Genomic DNA, 15,442 nt, shown 5'->3' with positions numbered 1-15,442 from the left:
AGGGGGCGGGGGGTAAAAGGTGAAAAATTGGAACAAGAGGTTTGGCAATTGTTAATGCTGTAAAGTTACCCATACATATAACCTGTAAATAAAAGGCTATTAAATAAAAAAAGAAAAAAAAAAAAAAAGAAAACTGGCAGCAATCTGACAAAGACAAAAAATAGAAAGTCAGTGAAGGGTTGCAGGAAAAGACACATGAGTGCATTATTACATATAATTTTAATTATTTTGGAAAACAATTTAGAATTACACAAATAAAATTACTACAATGTTCATCCCACTGTTAGTCTCTATAAAGATAAAGGGAATAAACTGTCCTGTAACAATCATAGGAGGACCACTCTCTTACTCATTGCTGGCAATATTCTTGCCAGAACCCTATTTAACAGGTTGCTCTCATATCAGGAAGAAGTTCATCGATCTGGGAGAACCAGTGTGGCTACAGAAAGCTAAGGATACCTACCAACTACATACTTAAAGAAGATCATTGATAAGAAGAAAGACCTCATACACACTGAAATATTCATAACAGCATTTTTTTTTGTGATAGCAAAGAACTGAAAACAAGCATTCCCATTTATGGGGAAATAACTAAAACTACACCACATTCATGTAACAAAATATTGCTATATTGTGAAGAATAACAAATATGATGAGTAGAGAGAAACCTAAAAAGACTCATGTAATTTGATGCAGAGTGAAGAATATACATAAACACAAAGAAAAAAAACCAAAAATTGAATGTTGAAAAATTACACTTAAACAGCATGGCTTCATAGAAGAGAAATGAGAAGACACACATCTCAACCCTTTGCAGAGAGGAGATGTCCATGTGGACCTGTCCACCACATAAATTTTTAGATTTTTTTTTTCAAAAAACTTATTAATTTTACTACTTTTTTTCTATCTTTCCAAGAATGAAGGGACTACTTTCCCTGATAGGATACACAGAAACTGAGCACAGATGGAACTTTGCTGTTAGGCAAATTAATATTAGTTTATCTTCCAGAACAAAGAAGGAAATAAGACTATACCTGGAACCCTATGCTTTGGTTACTATGTTTTAAGTGGAATGCTGATAAATAAATAGCAGTGTGTTCAGGGAAGTCGACCAGAAAGGTGATGAATCTGGGAATGTCATTTAAGGATAAGAGAACAAACTTGGGATGAGGAAGATGGGTGCTGATTATTATCTTCAAATATCTGAAGGATTGTTATGTGGAACTGTACAATTACTCAAGCTTTGAGTCTCAAGATCTCTCAAAAAAAAGGAACATTTCAAAAGAATGGAAAAGACCATGAACAATATTTTCACCCCTTCCATACTGCAAATAAAAACAAAGACTCTATAACAAGACAAGACAAATGTCATCTTGGAAAAGAGTCTAAAACTGACTGAGTCACTAACTGAAATGTTAAGATTCTACTGTTTGGGGCGGGGGGGAAGAGAAGATATGATGTTGAAGGATCTTTTCAGACTAAAAATCTCTCAGGTAAAAATAGCAGAGAAAATGAGCCAGGCCTGAGGATAGAGATAACTTTGTTTAATATGTATTCTTGCCAAAGATGTGAGGCAGCGTTGTGGAACACATCTTTAATAAACAGACAAATAAAATAATTTATATAGAAGAGGAACAAACTGTATCCTGTGCAATTCCAGATGCCAAGTCAAAATGCAAAAAATCTATGGTGAGGCAAATTTTGGTTCAATAGAAAGGAGGAAAAAAGCTTCCTAGAAATTGAGCTCGTTAGATTTCAAATTTAGACTAGAAGAAAATGAGGATGTCATCTAGTCTAACTACTACAATTTTATAGATGAAGAAGCTGAGGCTCAGGGAATTTAAGTGTCATGTTCAAGGTCACACAGGTAGGTAGTGGGAGAGAGTGGTAGAATATAAACTTCTTTTCTCTGACTCCAAACACATTCCCCTGAAGGAATGATGTGGTGGGATTTCTGCATGAAGTAAAAGTTTGAATTAAATGATCCCAAAAGGCCCCTTCCAATTCTAAGACTACTTAGTCTTCTGTATGTAGTGTACCTTAGGCATTAAAAAGGACTTGACAATGTTATGTCACCTTAAGTACCTCATAAATAAGCAAGACATAATGCCTTACGAATTCTCTAGATAGCAAATGTCATATTATCCTTGATCTTCAATTGCTATAAAGAAAACGTTATCCAAAACTTAGAGGGTTGTAGATAAGAAAGCATGGGAACTATGTGAAGACATTTTGATTTAAGATGCAAATAAATGAACCTATTATTTAAATTTTTTTAGTTCTTTTCAAGTAACAAAAATCTATTTTCTACCTCTAATCTATTCCCTTTTCTCAATGAAAAAGAAAACTCTCATAATAAAATATTCAGTCAATCAAAACAAATTCCTGTAATAGCCATATCCAAAAAATATGTTTTCATCTGCAACCTAAGATCCTTACTTCTCTATCAGGAGGTGGCTATCATATTCATCATCAGTTGCCTGGACTTTTGGTTGGCCATTATGTTGGTCAAATGAAGCACACCTTTCCTTGATCACTGTTTATGTTTAAATATTCAATTCACTTTGATTCAATCAGTTAAACTGCTTAAACTGCACAGGGACTTTAGGGACACCTCGGGAATATCTATGCATAAACACATGCCTAGGCACACATGCACACACACATACACGTATCTGCTAAATGTTGCTCACATCAATCAAATGTAAATTCTCTGGGGACAACAACTGTTGTCTTTGTATCCCTAGAGCCTAGCTCAGTATCTGGCAGCAAATTCTAAATAAATGCTTATTGATAATTAAAAGGAAAATCCAATTATTGACACTCACAAAATATATTTATGTAAACCATGATCCATGCTACATATGAAATATATGTTTACACATGTGGAAAGAGTCTATTTTTCTACTTATAGGAAATTCATTCCTGAAAATAGTTGTTCATGAAAGGCAATGGGTAAATTTTCAGCCATGGAAATCAGCCTGCCCAATGAATTAATTTTTGTATATTTACAAATAACTAATAAATCAAGAAAGATGTTATCAGTTTCATTTTAAAATAGCTTCTTGAAATTTCTGCCCTTGTTCTAGAGAATTATTGTTATTAATTATTAAGATGAAAATCAGCATTTGTACATTTATTTCAAAACCTCATTTTTTAAAAAAAATGATTAACTTTCTAAAACCAATTAGCATTCTGTATATGTGTTGAACAATGAACACTGTCAGTTCCCTAAAATTCAACAAAGAGTACACTCTAAAACAGCTTTCTATAAAGCTACGATGGCTTTAGATACCAATTATCCAATAGGAACTGGTGAGCATTCCTTCAATACTTTATGCCAACAAAAGCAATTGGTCAGAAATTTTGAATGGCAATAATTATGTGAAAGCAGGATTAATGAGCGACCAGTTAGCAGGTGACAGGTCCATTCAAATACCTACTCTAAATAGCTAATATTTATGGAATACTTTAAAATTTTCAAATTAAGTCCCAAACATTTTCCTCAGAATATACAACGAATATTTTAAGATTCTAGTAGATGGGCAGCAAAGTGGTGCAGTGAATAGAACCCCAACCCTGAAGTCAGGAGGACCTGAGTTTAAATCTGGTCTCAGACACTTAACATTTCCTGTGTCACCCTGGGCAAGTCACTTAACCCCAATTATCTCACCATTAAAAAAAAAAAAAAAAAAAGATTCTGGTAGATAAACCACGGACAACCCAAGAAGACTTAAGAAAGACCTTCAGAAGTTATTTCTTATAATCTGCACCTCTACAAGAAACCCTTCTGCCAACAAGTAAACAGTCAGCCTTTGTTTAAAGATCTCTTGTGAGAGGGAATCCACAACTTATCTGGGTAACCTTCAATCTTTGGTCATTGAGTGCTAAGAAGTTTTTCTTTATGTCAAACTGAAATCTGCCTCTTCATAATTTGATATTACGTACTTACTAATCAAGATGACAATTGAGAATCTAGCTGATTTTCTCAGAACTTGTACATATTTGGATGACCTATCTTATCCTAAAAAGAAGACCTTTATTCCCAAGTAGACAATTCATGAAGTACCCATTTCCAAGTTACTCTGTTAATTCTTTCCAACTTATCCTGTGCACAATTTGCTTATAAACAGCTGCATGTTGTCTCTGTCATTAGATTATCACTCCCATGAAAACAAGAAATGCCTTTCATTTTTCTTTGTCTCCTCAGTGCTTTGCAAAGTGCATAGTGGGTGCTTACTTAATATTTACTGACTGGCTGAGGTCCTAGCTCTGAAATTTTTCAAATATATCAATATTGATCTGAATTTGACTGTATTTAGAGAGAAGAAAGACCTGGGAAGCACTTATCAAAACATATTTTATTTTTTGTTAATAATTAGTGTCAAACTGTGCAGCTCAATTATTTGGAATTTCCTTTCTGAATTTATTATCTCAAATACACATCATTCTAGAGACACTGGCATTTAATTCAAATGCACTCATTATTAGTTCAATATTCTAAATTTAAAAGTCTTCAGAAAGGGCCATTTTTATATAAGGCTCAATGCCAATGGAATTTCTAAAAGCTGAAGTTAGACTGAAACAAGTGCATTATCTTCTGCTGACACCATATCTTTGAGTAAATGTCAAACATTTTAAAGATCTGCTGACGCTTCTAGAAAACTTCAGTTGAGAGAGAATTCTAGCTTAGAATCATATTTGCTTCATTTTTAAAATTTCAAGAATAACTTTTTTTTTTATACATTCACTAGGAATCCTAACAAGTATTGGTAAAAACTTCACAAAAACCTATGAAAGAGAAAAAAAAAATAACACCACTACTTCATCTGCATGCATAACAACAGGTTAGTATGTTCCTCAGATAACAAGCTTCCTCCTTTAAACACTCAAACTTTAAAAATGTTAACTATTCCTTTCTAAATTCTAATATCTTTCTAACCTAACTTCTTTCAGATGGCTAAATATCAACTCATGAGTGTTAATGATTACTCACTGAGGTATGTATACTGAAGTCCAGATTGCTATGTTTGGAAGAGTTCTTTGTCTGCTTTTTATAATTTGTCTCAGCTCGAAGTGTCAGACTGTCAGCGTGATAGCTTCCGACAGCCTCATTCTCTAATTTGATAGTTCTAATGGACTGAGAAATTTCATAACTAAGCATATTAGAATTACATGTCAAATAGCTATATTTAGGCTATGAATTAATCTAACCCAACAATCATTAAAAAAAAAAAAAACCCTTAATAGGTGCATACCATTTGTAAAACAGCTAGATGACATAGTGGATAAAATACTGGGCTATAAGTCAGGAAGATCTGAGTTCAAATCCAGCTTCAAACATTTACTAGCTGTGTTGACCATGGATAAATCATTTAATTTCTGTCTCAGTTTCTCAATCTCTAAAATGGAAATAATAATAGGGCTTATCTTTCAGGGTTGTTGTGAGACTCAAGTTTTGAAGTGCTTAGCACCGTGTCTAGTACATAATAAGCACTACAAAAATATTAATAGTTATTGCTATTGTAGTTACTGTTATGTAGGCATCCTAGGAAATGAAAAATGTAATAAGTTAGTTATTGCTATCCTGGAGATTATAGTAATAAGATTTGAGAGGTAAAAAATAACTACAATACAAAATAATATCTAACAAATGTAAGCACTGATAATTGTGTGGTTCAAGATGGGGAGGAGATTATTACTGATAAGACCAAGCAAGGCTTCCTAGAAATGGCATTTAAATTGGCTTCTAAAGGACAAGGTAGAAGAGGAGATAAGGGGGAAGAATCATAGGCAACGGGAAAAACACAGGGAACTGTGGGATCCAAAACTAACTCCATTTTGTTGGGTTCTTTCCATTCTGTAATTGTCTTCCACTTTGTGACCTAGACCTTGGTTAGCTATAAATCATGTAATTATGGGGAAATTAAAATGCTGAGACAAATCTAAGAAATGGAGATAATGGGGGCTGACCACAAAATGTTCTGTATGTTTTGAGGTATGTTTTTCTAACAACCACAAAATGTTCTAGAATATAACTATAAAATATGTCAAACTCTGACCAATCAGATGAGAGCACTCCCATGTGACTCCTGAGTATATAAATTGATTGCTCCCTTATTACTGACAATAGAAATGCTTTGTTAACTGCCAAATGGAATCCTTGCTTTACTTGGAGCCTTGGACCTGAGTTGTTATGCAATTGCTAGGCTTGCTAATAAACTGGTAGTTTGGATTTAATTGCCCCAGTCTTTTTCAAGTCCATTCCCAACAGCTTGGCAAGCCAGCCAGGAGGCTGAAAAGGGACTCAAATCTCCAAGATGAACAGCTTACGAGGGTGCACTGAAGGACTTCTGCCCCAGAAGCTAGACCCTTTCTCAACGTCCACCTCCATTCTTCCAAGCTAAGGTAAGTTTTCCCCATAGCTATTGGTCTTCATGTTGGTGAGGAAAGTCTCGTAAGGGAATAAAAGCTAAGGGAAGGACTTTTAGGGGAAAATGGGATGTTGTTCCTTCTATAGGTAGGAGAATCTTCCCTTCCATAGGTAGTGTAATCTATCCCTTATATAAGTAGAGGGTTCTTCTATAGGCAAAGGATGGGTAGAAGTCTGATAGAAGTGTACTAAAAAAGAACTCACTTAAAAGTAATTTCTCATGTCCCAGAATCAGAGAAAGCTCTGTTAAACCATGTATAACTAAAGAGTGCACTATTAAATTATATTAAATTTGATCTAAAATGGAAAGCTCAATTTGTCAACTAATAAATTATTTCGACTTGAAATTGGCTCTTTGGATTATGATATATTACAGAAATTGAGAATGGTCATATCAAATGAACTATTGGCTTGCTGGGATGCCCTTTCTTAAAAGGTCATTCCCTCTCCTCCTTAAAGGGCTCAATCCTGTTTGTCATATGAAAAGCTTTGAGATTGCCTTTAGAAAACTGCATGCACTAACTTTCTGATTAAACTTCAAGGAAAAACTTTGCCAGCAAGTACATTTATGTGTCCGTTTTATCTTATTATCTCATTAATTTCTTCCTGTGGCCTGATCAGTCAAAGGATATGTTTCTAAGGATCCTTCAAAGACATCAAAAAGGAAATCTCTCCCTCTTCCTCTCTAACTCTGGTCAAGTTAGAGAGGCAGACAAAAAATTCAGATAAGGAGTTTGTAGAAATGTGTAGCATATGAACTAGAAACTAAATTTTTGATTGAAATGTAAATTCTCTACCAAAAATTTCCAAGTTGAAATTTGCAAAACTTTTTGAAGAAAAGGGGAACTGAATATAGTTTGAATGTAGTCTCACTGAGAGGCAGTAGGTAGATAGAGTACTAGTCCTGAAGTCAGGAAGACCCGAGTTCAAATCTAGCCTCAGACACTTAACACTTCCTAGCTGTGTGACCCTGGGAAAGTCACTTAATCCCAATTGCCTCAGGGAAAAAAGAAAAAAAAAAGTAGTCTTAGTGAATAACTTGAAATTTTTTGAGGATGATTAAATAGAAGATGGTTATTTAAGTGAACTTGAAATAAAGTTACCTAGTGAAAAACTAGGATGAACTTTACATTTTATAAGCCTTTAGGAACCCCCAAAGGTAACAGTATTGTAATAAAATTCTTCTGTGTAATAAAAACTAAATTATAAAGGAAAAATTCAGTAAAATAAAAAGTGAATAAAAGTTTTGGTTTTTGAAAAGGGAGATCTGAGGAAGGGTTTTGAGATAAGATTTGGAAAACTTTTATAGAAATGTTTATTAGAAATATTAGACTATTCTATCAAGATATAAAATTTACCAAATAAAAACTCTTAGAATTAAAAATTTGCAACATAGAATTACTTGGGTGTATATACTAATATCTATCTTTGAAAGAGCAAATCCCAACCCCTAAAGCCTGCCATGTATCATGGCAGGGGGATATAAATGTAAAGCTGAAGGTTTACTAGGATTGAAATTACAGAGAATAATTTTGATAATTCAGAGACCTCAAGGAAAGATAAGACATGCAATAGGATCAGACTATTTTAAAAGTGATATCCAAATATTTCTAATAGAATATAAAAGGCTGAAAATGTTTTAGTAGAACTTGTAGTTCTCAAAATCAGATAAAAGATTTTTACATATAAAATTGCATTAATATAACATCTTATAGCTCTGTTATTACAAACCAAAAGGTCTGAACTGGCTTTATGGACTGGACTGGCATATGAGCTAATTACTAGAAAACCAAATATAGAAAGTTGTATTAAGTCTTGTCACTGGTAGATTTTAGCAGGGTTGCCTGGGAATTTCTGTGGGTAACTTAGAACTGTAGAAAGACTCTCTGGTTTCAAGTCACTTGCAAAGCTTTAAGCAGATTTTCTAGGAGGAACCCTTTTAAAAATGCTCTACGAATGAAACCTATTCTGGAATTTCCAAAGGAAGATGTTTCCAGGGACTATGCTGCATAGGCTATCTGAATGCAAGATGAAATGTGTGAATTAGACGTTGGGAGTGGGTTACAAGGAGATTGTGTTATTTTTAATGACTTATTGTTCTACTTCAAATTTCTGTTTCATACTATTTATATTTATTGAGTTTTCTTGGTTACCTTGGGGATATATAAAGAGTTCAGATCAGGCTGAACATGTGAGCAAAGAAATTAAAACTTAAACACACTTAAAGTGACCTGATATACTTCTCCTTACTTTATTTTATTTGCAAAGGGTCTAAAAGGGGAATTTCATCTTTTTAAAAAAAGGTGTTTGATTACCCTCCCATAAAAGTAAAATCATTCTCTATTATCAAGAGGAGATATGTCTATTGCCTTTATTTTAATAAACTGATATTTCTCTTTCCCCAATTGATCTTGGGAATGCATAATTGTCTTTTGACTTAGGGTTAGATACTGGATTGCTTATTACACCAAAACTTGCTCAAAATTAATTCCTAAATGTCTAATGATGGTTCAAAATACTGATTTTGAATACACAATGAACCATATGCAATTCATATTGGATAAGTGATCCATGGGGAATAGATTTCTCAAGCATCAAAAGAAAGAAATGTGGAATTCAAAACTAACTCCATTTTATTTGATTCTTTCCATTTTGTGAGCTAAGCCTTTACATAATGATCATGTAATTATGGGGAAATTAAAATGTTGAGATTATCTGAAAAAGTGGGATAATGGGGCTAACCAAAGAATGTTCCAAGATGTTCTGGAAATAACTACAAAATTTGTCAAACTCTGACCAACTGAAAGAGAGCACTCCCCATGTTACTCAAGATTGTGTAAGCTGAATGGTTCCTCATTATTGACTATAAGAAATACTTTGCTAGCTGCCAAATGGTGTCCTTGTACCCACTGAAGGGTCTCTGATCTGATTTGTTATACAACTGCTAGACTTGCTAATAAACTGATATGCTTAGATTTAATTGCTTCAGTGTCTTATCATTTTCATTCCCAGCAGAAGGAAGGCATGGAACAGCACAGACTTTGTGGAGAAGAATAGCATGAGATAAAGCCAGATAGACAGGAAGGTACCAAACTGTAGAACAATAAATAGTCTGACCTTTACTTAGTAGGCAAAAGGATAGACACTGTATAGTTTAAGGAGAAGAGTAACATGGTTTAAGGAGAGATGCTCTTGAACGAACAAGCTGCATGAAATTTTAGTACACAAATTCTCTGACCTTATTTTGGCTTCTCAGTCCTTTTTTTGCATAACACCTGATTCGAAGATCCCTTTTCTGGAGAGTTGAGGTACCAGCATATATGATTTCTGGGAAAATGGGGTATTATTATGTATGGTTCTGAAATAATTTAAGTAATCTTAGATAACAAAAAATATGGTAGCCACTTATCTATTTAATTGTAGCATTTTCAACTGAATAAATATTTTATAAAGTATTTAGTCATGCATTGTTTTTATTGCTTTCTAATTGTTTCATGTATCTTAAGTCTCATCTATGACCAGATGATAAATTACATCAAGGCAAGAACTATGCCTTATACTATATATCCTACAATTGGTATCATAGTACAGAGCACACAGAATTTCAATAAAACTCAACGACTGTTTGATCTATAATATTCTTTTGACAACAATTGTGGTGGACATTACCAATCAACTGACCAACAAACACTTGTTAAGTGCCTACTATGTGCTTGGCATTATACCAGGTACTGGAGATATAAGTACAAAGGCTAAACTATACAGGTTCCCAAGAAGACAACATGTAAATAAATAGACGTACACACATGTAAGGAAAGGGTAACAAACAATATCAAATACTGAAGGAAGATGAAAAAAGGACAAGAATCGAAAGTGGGCCATTAGATTTCATACCTAGAGTCATGGTAATTTGGGGGACAGCAATTTCAGTTGATTGATGAGATTGGAGGAATACTGCAGAGAATTTAGAATTCAGTGACAAGAGAGGAAGCAGAGGCAATAAATACAGACAGCTTTTCTAGGAGCTGAATTGAGAAAGAAAGCAAAGGGGCAGGACAATAGCTTGCATGGAAAGAAGATTCTGGTGAGGGCTTTTTTTAAGCATAAGGAAGACACACTTTTTTTTAGGGCATCAGGCAAAGATCCACTAGATAGGGAGAGATTAAAGATTGGAAGGATGGAGCAGCTGCCATGCCACTACATCCACCATATGGCCACTCCAGTTCACACAAGGCATCGTTGTACTATGGCTAACCAATCAAGTTCCTCTTCTTGTGAATTTTCCAAGATTCAAAACCAGTCACAATGATTTCTGTGACCCTCATATAAAGCACAAGGCAGATTCTGTCCTGTGGGCCTAAAAGTTATCAGGTGTGATCAGCAAGATGGTGAAACACAAGAGTGTGCTAGTCTGGGTTGGTCCTGGGTTCAAGCCCTGTTCTGGGCACTGGCGCGGGGGATTCGGCTCCACTTTCTCACAAGGAGACAACACAAAACACTTTACATACCCAGAGATGAATAAAAGTACCTTCTGTTCTCATACTCATCTCTGCTGGAGGAATACGAGGCCTAGAGATTCCAAGAAAAGCCTCGCACTGAGAAGCCAAGCCGCAGGCCTGAAGAAAGGCCTGGCTCCAAGGTCCCAGGAGGTTCTCCCCAGGAGGCGGCCGGGGGACCGGGGAGGTGGGCAGTCGTAGGGGAGACAGCCTGATGGCCGAGGAAGGAGAGAATGTGCGCTCTCTGAGGACAGGGCCTGTCTGTCTTCCCATGTATCCTTAGCACCTGGCCCAGAGTGTGGCACACAATACATGTAAAATGTTTATGCTCTGGGGTAATGGGGCCAGCCTCCACAGACAAACATACAGATTTTCTGAGGCACTAAAGTAATTACCATGACAATGGGCTATCAAAAAGAACATTTTGGGCTAGTCTTTTAAAGATTATTATTATTATTTTTTTTTTTTACCTAAAGTAGTACTTCATGTTTATTGCAGTACATTTTATCACAGGGACTAATAATGATTAAGGGTAGAAAAAAAGTAAAAGAAACCAATGAATGTTCTAAGACAGCAAAACTTTTTCCCCCCAAGTGGAGCTGGCTTTTCATCATTTACCCATAGATTTGTAGAACACAGTAGCATCAGGTCAAAAAAGTGCCGAAGCAAACATGCCACAGAGAAGCCAGGTGAAGTCGATGGCCAGTAGGGTGATACAGAAGAATTCTGAATCCTGAAGGGCAGGGGGAGAACCCACTGGCTTGTCTCAGATGTGTGTGGGGTGAGACTTGAGTAGAGTCTTCCTGACTCTCAGGTGGCCCTCTCCCTCCCATGCTACATGGCTTCTCATTCTGAAATCAAGGCAAGGAATTTTTGTTTTCAATCAAAAGAATGGTTTTCATGCTTTGATTTATACTTGCAACTTAATCTTATCTACTTATCTACCCAATTTATTCGTTTTAATAGTGTTCAAGATGTTCACTGTTTGTTTCCTGTTGATTTTGTAGATTATATTCCCAGTCAGGAATCACTGTGGTTAAAGAGATCTGTAGGAACATTTCAACTTGCACAAGGGCAACATTTTATTGTTAAAAGTGGGGGAAAGGGATTAATGGAGGACTTCTAAAGGTAGGCAAATAGCCCTGAAATTTCCCGATTGATTTGTCAAGAATTAAGTCTATACCATCTTAGGTAAGCAATAAGATCCATCTTCTTAGTAAGAGATTAAATCATGGAGTTTTGTAGCTTTAAAAAATGTAGTTCAAGGACTTAGCTGCTTCATGCTGTGTTCTTTGTACATGTATCAGCAGTAGTGCACTTAAGCAAGACCAAAGGGAGCCTGGAGAACTGTTTCTAAATAGTATGATTTTCAACATTATTCAGAAATCAGAAAGCTTTAAAATGGTGTTTCTTGGTTAAAAAGCCTAATCATATTTCAGTTGATTCCATAAAGGGGAACATTTATGCATATCTCCAAAGGATTCCTTTTGGACTATTGTTTTGTCTGTATACAATATACAAAGATAAAACATATGCAAACAAGGTACATAGCTGAAGTAGCTGGCTTAGCTTCATGGGTTATGGACTCCCCAGTAAGTGACCTTCTTCTGTCTCCATTATTCTAGGAGATTTGGGGTTCATTTTCTGATCTAGAGAGCACAAAGATCTACAGAGTTGAAAGGGCCCATAAACAATTCTGGAGGAGGAGGAGGACATTTATAGAGCAATTCAAGGTTTGCAAAACACTTTTCCTGTATTATCTCATTTGAGCCTCAACACAACCCAGAAGTAGTTTTATTACCCTTATTTTACAGTTGAGAAAACTGAGGCAGAGAGGTTAATCTACTTGTGAGGGTCACAGTCTAAGTGTCTTAAACAGGATTCAAAGATGGATCTTCCTGACTCTACTGAACAATATACTGTGGAATATGTGTGGTGCTGACACAAACTTTCTAAAAAGTCATTTGTTTCTATTCTTACAAGCCAAAGAATACAAAGTTTAAAATTAATGGAATAAGTTAATCAGTCCTGAGTGTTCCAATATATAGCTCTTCTGTTGGCAATAAGTTCAATCTTAGGCAATGATAAAATGTGAGGATCAATTAATTTGCCCCTTTAAAATCTATTGATAATTACCCAATAATGTTTTCAGAATATGCAAATCTTTTTCACATAATGAAAAGTAACATGAAAGACATCAAGGAAATAGTTGATCCCACCCAAAAAGTTGTTTCATTCACATAACAAAAATGAGGACTAAGCAGACACACAGTCTGACTCATTCAAATTGCCCTGTTATTCTCAGGACCAGAGGAAAGCCACCATCACATTGGGTAGATTATCTAGGGAAGATAAGAACTGCAGAATACTGACTGAAGAAATTAGGGGGCAGACAAGCCCTGCCTGAATGATGCAAGTAGTGAGAGAATTCATCATTTGATTCAGTTTGGTCAAGTCTGGCTGCTAAAATGGACTGATTTTATCAAGGGTGGCTCAACCTATTTCTCTGACTTGCTTATTTCCTTCTGTGCGTACACTTCCTGTAGAGACATATTTAGGCGTACCAGGAAAGACTGACCTGAAGATCATCTTGAATTCTGTACTCTCTTCTCTTTCCTATCGCGAGCTGCTGCCAGAATGTTACCAACTACAGTTGGGGTTTTCTCACTTTAACTCCCAACATTGAAGGAAATCTTTGTCTCCAGTTACCCTCCCATTCTGATCCATTTCCAGTGAGTCAAGCCACTGTTCTCTTAGATTCCCCTCACTTCCTATCCTAAACTCAAAATTTGAAGATCGTCAACAATAAGACTATCCTACAACCAATTCTGATGGATGTGACTCTCTTCAACAATAAGAGGATTCAAACCAGTTCCACTTGTGCAGTGATGAAGAGAGCCATTTACACCAGAGAGAGAACTGTGGGAACAGTGTGGTTCACAACATAGCATTCTCACTCTCGCTGTTACTTGCTTGCATTTTGTTTTCTTTCTCAGTTTTTCTTTTTCTTTCTTCTTGATTTGATTTTTCTTGTACAACAAGATAACTGTATAAATATGTATACATATATTGGATTTAACATATATTTCAACATATTTAACATGTATTGGACTATCTGCCAACTAGGGGAGGGAGTGGGGGGAAGGAGGAGAAAATTTAGAATAGAAGGTTTTGCAAGGGTCAGTGTTGGGAAAATTACCCTTGCATATGCTTTGCAATTAATTAAATAAATATATATTTTTTAAAAATACAGAAGTTTGAAGATTGTCATTTATCATTTTGTATAGAAAAGGAAATCTAAAATCCCTATTCCTTTAGTGTTCCTTTTCTTCAGTATTAAATTCTTCCACGCTTTTTACATTCTCCATCTTTCCTCAAAAACCCTGAACAACCTCCCTAGAATAAGCCTGGCGATCTTTCCCAGAGCAGTTCAGTTCACACAAACTCATTTGCTATATACATCTTCACTCTTCAGTATAGTACTGCAGGTTCCTGTCATATGGTGGAGAATGGACACAAACAGGAGTCCTACACAGCATCCTGCCTATGGCGCTTACCCCAAGTCCCCTTGCCGCCCAGGGTCAGTTTGTTCCCTGGAGAATAAGGCAGTCAGCTCAGTTGGCCTCCCAGGACCTCTCCGGCCCTGCCACTATGATCCCACCTGCTTTGTTGCAGCAACATTCTGAGCAGTGCAGCCACCACGGTGACTGGGCCTGAGATTTTTATCTCACTGCACGGAAAGGCAGCACGGAAGTGAAGAAAGAGCTGACTTCAGAGCTTAGAACCTGAGTTCAAATCTAGCCTCTATAACATAAGGTGTGACCCTGGGTCACTGTCCCAGCAACACTTTCTAATCTGATGGGAGTTTTCTCAAAAAGAATGTCCCCATAGGAGCAGCTGGGTGGTGTAGTGGATAGAGCACCATTTCTGAACTCAGGAACACTTCCTGGCTGTGTGACCCTGGGCAACAAGTCACTTAACTCCAATTGCCTCCAGTTTAAAAAAAAAAAAAAAAAAAAGAATGAATGGCCCCATTCTGAAGAAATTGTTTGACAAAATTTCTAAAAATCAATTATCCAAAAGCTTTTAAGGTTTTAATTCAATTAAGCTTCTTTTTTGTCTTCTAATTGAAAATATGATCCCACATCTGACAGTCTCACTACCATGACAAGGAAAAACCTCAGGATCCAAGATGTCAAGGACTTCTGGAACAATGATGACTCAAGAAAACGACCACAGAGAGGCTAGAGATGAGATAGGAAAAGTAATCGGCAAGAGCTTAGCTACAAGGGACCACGCTGGAATGGAACAGGGAAAAGGAAGTTTGCATCAGTATCACACAACACAATCTATTACTGGTGTTGGGAAATATGGAAATTATATGACAAACTGGATAAAATAATATGGGGAACTTCTAGACTCCTCCATGAATTAGTTTTTAAAAGATGGTCATTCTAAAGGACCAAATCAAATGTAAAGGGCTTCAGTGACGTGGGCACCAATACAGATCTCA

General features: G+C 36.0%; 1 protein-coding gene across 4 annotated transcripts in view; it reads right to left on the bottom strand.

Moving 5' to 3' along the window:
• The window catches only part of ZNF438 (zinc finger protein 438), a 131,353-nt gene that overhangs the window by 38,054 nt on the left and 77,857 nt on the right, over window positions 1-15,442 (bottom strand). The window lies entirely within an intron of this gene.

Source organism: Sarcophilus harrisii, chromosome 5 (assembly GCF_902635505.1).
Source record: "Sarcophilus harrisii chromosome 5, mSarHar1.11, whole genome shotgun sequence".
NCBI lineage: Eukaryota > Metazoa > Chordata > Mammalia > Dasyuromorphia > Dasyuridae > Sarcophilus > Sarcophilus harrisii.
Note: the sequence above shows the minus strand (reverse complement) of the source record. Positions and strands in the feature narration are given on the sequence as shown.